At 47.3% G+C, this 6,883-nt stretch overlaps 1 pseudogene; it reads right to left on the reverse strand.

Annotated features, from left to right (window-relative positions):
* Positions 1 to 842: 842 nt before the first annotated feature.
* LOC117088626 lies at positions 843 to 4,633 on the reverse strand (annotated as a pseudogene).
* Between the last annotated feature and the right edge of the window lie 2,250 nt (positions 4,634 to 6,883).

The following is a 6,883-nucleotide window of genomic DNA, read 5'->3' on the forward strand; positions in this document are numbered from 1 at the left end:
TTCGGGCCTGATCCATCAAAATCTAACATGCCAGCTCCCATCCTCCATCCTCTCCACCTGCTGAATTAAGAGGTCTCCCGACACCATGGTAGGAGGAGAGCCTCCCATGAGAACCAACCAACTGGGAAAATCAGTGCTGCACTGTTATGAGACGAAGAAAAAACTTTCTGTGTATGGAGCCTCTGACACGTGGGGATTAGGGTTTGCAACGAGAAAACCATCCTCATAAGTGTGACTTGCCTGGTTTTGCCTCAGTGCACTTCTATGCACTACCCCATTTAATCTTTTTGTTTGTTTGTTTGTTTGTTTTAGATAGAGTCTCCCTCTGTTGCCCAAGCTGGAGTACAATGGTGTGATTTCGGCTCACTGCAATCTCTACCTCGCAGGTTCAAGTGGTTCTCCTGCCTCAGCCTCCAGAGTAGCTGGGATTACAGGTGTCCGCCCCCACACCCAGCTGATTTTTTATATTTTTAGTAGAAACAGGGTTTCACCACATTGGGCAGGCTGGTTTTGAACTCCTGAACTCAGGTGATTCGCCCGCCTTGGTCTCCCAAAATGTTGGGATTACAGGCATAAACCACTGCACCTGCCCTAATCTTCTTTAAATTCTGTATTTTATTACTGAAGTATGTTGCTCTACCTGCCCCACCCCACAATAAGAATCTCACCCAGGATCCCCATCCTTTTCCCTTATTCCCCCTTCCCCCTTGACACCCCTGCACAAGTGCTTCAGGAGTCCCTGACCACTGGCCGTTTGAAGTGTGTCCATTGGGTAGCAATGTGATAACTCTCAGGGCCTTTGTGGGGAAAATGGAGGGGGCTGAGGGAGTCCTGCGAGGGGCTTATTTGAGGGTCCTGGCCACTTCTTTGCAGACCAGCTTGATCTCCTCATCATGTGGACAGGTAGGGGCGAATTCTTCCCAGGCATAGGCACTACCCAAGCACCAATGCCATCCCTGGAAGGTCTCAGGGATGGGGAAGCCCTGGTACTTCTCACAGTCCACCTGGACTATGCGGAGCTTTGGCAACAGGCTGCAGTCAACCAGGGTGAGCTCATTGCCATCCAGAAACCTCTTCTGAGAGATGTCCTCATCTTCAGCACTGGTGTCATCCACCTCATCTGGGAAGGGGGGCTGTCAAGTAACTGTCTAAAACCTTCAGGGCTCTCAGGAGCCCCTTGTCCAGAGTATCACTGAGTCCTGCATTTGAACTTGATGTAGGCAGAAAAGTCAGCAAATACGTCCAGCCCAGCTGTGTTTGACTCAGGGTTTAGAGTTCTCAGCTTGGGGTACCTGGAAGGACACAGCAGTGCCTCCAGAAATTCTTCAATCTTTTGGGTGTCTATGTGTGCTTCCACGCCACAAAGCAGGAACAGGAGCTGCCCTTCTGGGTACAGCTTCTGCACTGTCATGGTCTACCTCTTGGTGTCAATGGTGGTGATGTGTGAAAGTGACTCCTTTGAGTCAAAGTACCGTGAACAGTCTCTAGAAGAAGGAGCAGTTCCTGGCCAAGTGAGGTGGCTCACGCCTCTAATCCCAGCACTTTGGGAGGCCGAGGTGGGTGGATCACCTGAGGTTGCCCAGGCTGGAGTGCAATGGCATGACCCCAGATCTCCTAAGTCCTTTCTAAGACATCATGGACTGACAAGTGTCTTCATAGTCCTTTGCTGTCTCTCCCAGAGAAGGAGGCAAATTATCCATTTAGTGGAAGCAACAATCAAAGAAATAAATCAGTCGTATCCAATGACCTGGTGTTGAGTCTGATAGACACTGGGCGGAGAAGCAATGATGTTGCAACACAGGGAATAGACAGGGTTGGAACTGTCCCCTCTGCTAATCAGCTATGTGACTTGGAGCAAGTGACTTAGCCTCTCTGTGTCTCCAGGACCTCATTTGTAAAATGAGGCTAGTAGTGTCACCTGCCCAACACAATTGTTGGATAGTTTCTAACAAAGCTTTTTCCACTACCCCATGTAGCTAGCACATGAGAAGCCCTCAAACATTAGCTGTTACTTTATTTCACTATGTGGTGAGTCCAAGGCTACCCACATTTGCCAGTTCATCCCATGTCTGCCTAGTCTCTCTCTCTCTCTCTTTTTTTTTTGTCCCTCCAAAGTATTTATCTCATTTCCTTGCTTCAGAAATCCATGGCCACACACTGACTCCCCTCCCCCCTCATTAAACCAGGCTTTCAGGAAAAGATCTAATATCAGTCAGATAATGTAAACCATCGAGATGCCTCGCCTGGGGAGCTTTGCTAGTTCAGCCTAAGCTTTCAGTGACGGTGCAAGCAACAGAGCTTCCTGGGACAGGGATTTGGAGTCTGAGCTGGCAGGTGTGGGGCAGATGCAGAGGATGGAGAACTCCTCCAGCGATGCCCAGGTGGACGTCCTCTCCCACTCCCTGCCCGGATGCCCTGGACAATGTATCCTTTAGGCATTTAGGTCTGAGTCACCAGATGACAGGGATGGCTTCAGCCTTCTCTCTGAGCCAAACAGAAAGCCCATAATATCCACCCCAGCTTGGCTTTGTGGTTTTCTGTTTTGCTCATTCCCAAAACAAGGTCCTCAGGAGGATGGAGGTCTGGTCCTCCAGATGGAGGATGATCTCTGTAATTCCTGGGAAGGGTGGGGTAAAAGTGATTATCTCTGAAGCACCAGAGAAACTTTTCCAGAGAAGGATGTGGACTGTAAGGAATAGGGGAGTGTGGGAGGAACACAAAACACTCTACCAGAAACTGCAGAAGGCCTCTGAATTGAGGATGATCTGAGGAGTCTTAGGTTCCTCCCACCTCCTCAACAGCAACTATTCATCCATTCATCCATCCATCCAATCTTCCTTTCATTAATCCTTCCTTTTACTCATACACCTATCCATCCATCCATCTATCCATTCATCCATCTATCTATCAATCCATCCATCCATTTATCCATCCTTTCATCCGTTTATTCATCCATCCATTTATCCATCCATCCTTTCTTCTATCACCATCCATCCATCCATTCATCCACCATTCCATCCTTCTATTCACCCATCCATCCATTTATCCATCCTTCCATCCTTTTATTCATCCATCCATTTACCCACCTATCCTTTTTTCTGTCATCATCCATCCATCTGTCCATTTATCCATCCTTCTATTCATCCATTCTTCCTTTCTTCTACCATCTTCCATCCATTCATCCACCTTTCCTTCCTTCATTCCTTCCACTCACCTACCCATCTACCTATTTATTTGTTGACTACATCATTATCAAGGCATTAGATGTGGGCCAAGCACTATGCTAAGCACTGAGTCTATGATATTGAGCAGGAAGACACTGATGGCCTCCCCTACCCCAACTCAAGCTCATTGGCCAATGGAGCATTCACAAGGATAATGATTCAGATGTTGTCTTCTCTGGGCTCCCTTAAAAGTAGACCCTGGCCAGACACTGTGGCTCATGTCTGTAATCCCAGCACTTTGGAAGGCCAAGGCGGGTGGATCATGTGAGGTCAGGAGTTCGAGACCAGCCTGACCAACATGGAGAAATCCTGTCTCCACTAAAAATACAAAATTAGCCAGGCGTGGTGGCACATGCCTGTCATCTCAGCTACTCAGAAGGCTGAGGCAGGAGAATCATTTGAACCCAGAAGGTGGAGGTTGTGGTGAGCTGAGGTTGTGCCATTGCACTCCAGCCTGGGCAACAAGAACAAAACTCCATCCCTTCCCCTCCAAAAAAGTAGACCCTGAGGCAAGGAATGCAAGCAGGGTGTTTGGAAAATGATCCCAGGAAATACTTGTAGGGGAGTGAAGAAGTGAGACAAGGAAGGGAAGGCTGTCAATAAAAGGTTCACTATCAAGAGGCTGAGCCCCATGGGTACCTGGAGCTGTATCCTGCTGGAAAACTCTAGGAGGCTTGTAGAACATGCCTCAGAGTCATCCCAGCTGATGGATGGGAGAGGTAGGATAGCTCTTCTCTGACTGTGGTCACCAGTGGTTGAGGGATGCTTCAGCAGAAGCTGAGCATCCCTGGGGCCCAGGGGAGCAGAGCCAGATCCCTATTCAAAGGAGCTGCACATAGGATAGGGGCAGGGACAACACACGGGGGAAAGAGTGAGTGAGCATCTCAACATTTTACACAACCTTTTGCATCTTTTAATGTCTGTGCAGGCACAGAAATTTTTGAAAGGGTGAGCAAGGACACGACAAAGTACAGTGAGGCTGCTGTGTGAGCTCAACATACACAGGTGAACAGCCATGCCCAATGCAAGCACAATGCAACTGGAAGACGCATTAAAGCATGGTACAGAATAACATAGCATTACGGTACTTGCAAAGCATCTGGGAATCACTCTCACAAGGAAAGTGCAGAACTTTTATGGAGAAATGGAAGACGTTATTAAGATGTGAAAGAAACCTGAACCAATGAAAAGCAATCCTGTTTGTGGGTGGGATGACTGAACTGTACGGATGTGCCATTTCCCTTTGAGTTTAACCTTCGCATCCCAGGAAGCAGCCGCCAAATCCAAACAGAACCCTTGAAGGATTTGACATGCTGATTTTCTAAAATGCACATGAAAGAATAAACTTCTACAGACAGCTATGATTAATTCGAAAAAATGTAAAATGTGAGCTTTACCTTCCAGTCCATTAGCGTGTTTGATGCCAACATCCCAGGATATATTTTACATACTTTTTTTTTTTTACATTTTATAGAAACCTTTAAATTTTAATGATAATTGTTTAAAAGTCTCATGATAATTCAAGTGGCTTTAATCTAATTTCCTTAACATGTCCCATTGCCTGACATTTCCATTGCTTCCAGTTTTTTAAATCATATTTTTTAAAACCTCATGGAGAAATTTCTTGATATCAGAAACAGCTGTCATGCTCTGAATACTGGCTTTGCTTTTATTTTAGGGGCACGGTAAATTTTGGTATCATCCTATTTCCCTTTGACTTTGGGAGATGTCAGAGCTGTCAGTGTGACTTTGGGAGAACTCAGAGCTGATCTGTGGCCAGTGCCTGAGACCCCCACACTGGACATTTCTTGTTGCAACCTCACTGCAGGGGCCTTTGTCACCCCTGCCCTCATCTGTCTTGGCTTAATGTTCACCAGATGTAAATCACTGTAGGAAGATTTGCGCAAATTGCCAGTGGGCACCATGCTGAGGTCCTTGCCTCACTTCTGCAATCCCCACTGTAGGCCAGAGGTGGCTGTTATTACCATCCTTGTTCTAATCGGATGACAAGTGGAAGCTCAGAGAGATGAGGTGACCTCCCAAAGTCACACTGTGAGCGACTGACAGCTGGGCTTTAAACCTGGTGTATGTGATTCCAAGTGCATGTCCTTTCTAGTATGTTCTGCTACAGTGCCCAAATCTTTGCAAACCCCTTTATAGCCCTTTGGAAGCTGGAGCCGTGAAACTCATGCAAACTACAGCACACGCCTAGTCTTACTTATAGTGCCGTGAGCATCCTAATGTGTAGATTATAGCCTGGCATTTGTCCCTTGGTCAAAAATGTAGCTTTAAGTTTGTGCCAGTCATGATGAAATGACCTTTCCCCCAGGTCAACGGATTCCCCAGCTAACACCACCTGCCCGCTGCCCTGGCTGTGATCTCGAGGCAGCGTTCTCCAGGGTTCCTTGACAAAGCAACGGCACTGACAACAAGTGCAGTGGGAAAGGTCCTCCTCCCCCAGGTGAGCAGAGAGAAGGGCTGAGAGTGCTATTGCTGCAGAAGACATGGTGGACAGGACTGGAGACGCCTGGGAAGACCACCTTCTGCGAGGAGGGGGGCTGGGTCCAGTGCAGCCCCCCCACTTACTGCCTTGCTGGGAGGAGAAGGCACCTGGCCCTAGGGTGGCAGCATCGCCTGACCTAGGGGAGCTACCTGGGAAACAGCCCAGCCCTGCCGTCACTGCCATGCAACAATATGCCTGTGCCTCTCCCGTGTGGCCAGTGCGGGGGTCGTGCATAAGTCATTATGCCCCACCTAGAAGACCATCATGGGGCTGGGCAGCCAGCCTCAGGGTCCCCACTCCTTGCAGATGCGGGAGTGCCACCCTCTCTGTAGCAGAACCGTGGCTCCTAACGGGAAGGGGAGGTATTTACGAGGGGCGAAGTCCGACTGTTGGCCGCCAGCCAGCTCACATCCTTTGCAGAAGGCAAGGTTTTTTTTTTTTCAGACTTTCATGTTCTATTGGGTATTTCTGATGCCGAGAAAAAAAAAAACAAAAGCAAAAATAATTATTTTAATAAATTAGTATGATTTAAATTACAAGATGTGAATATCGTCTTACATGAGCTCCTTACAGAGGAAAAAGTAAAACATATTTTCCCTGGACAGATAAGAGTCTGACTCTGCAAACCTGTGAGCCCTTTATGTCTGTTAAATCAGCCAGTGCTGAAGACGGCAGTGACCTCCAGAGCCGGCAGCTACCGTAGGGAATCTGGGAGCCTGTGACATCACCAGCAGGGGTGCAATTTCTTACGGTCCTTTGGGAAATGATTTAAAGATGTATATTAAGAACAACAAGAAAAAAAGTCATATACCTTAATTTAGGAAAAATCTCGCTTTTAGAAATATAGTCAAAGGAAATGAGCAAACAAGACTTTAAAAGTTCTATGCGTGAAAATGTTCCCGCCAATGGTTTCAGGTTAGAGAAAAGAGAGACGCCCAGAAGCCAGCAGCTAGGGTGTTACATCATCAACACCAACATGGTGAGTTATTACATGGCCTTTAAAATAGAAAATGAGAGAACCAAGCCATGCATATATATGTGTGTGTGTATATATGTGTGTGTGTGTATACACACACATACACACGTATGTATATATTGAAACAGGGTTTCACTCTGTCACCCAGACTAGAATGCAATGGTGCAATCATGGCCCACT

This window comes from Trachypithecus francoisi, unplaced genomic scaffold, assembly GCF_009764315.1.
Source record: "Trachypithecus francoisi isolate TF-2019V2 unplaced genomic scaffold, Tfra_2.0 Lachesis_group10, whole genome shotgun sequence".
In the NCBI taxonomy this organism is placed as follows: domain Eukaryota; kingdom Metazoa; phylum Chordata; class Mammalia; order Primates; family Cercopithecidae; genus Trachypithecus; species Trachypithecus francoisi.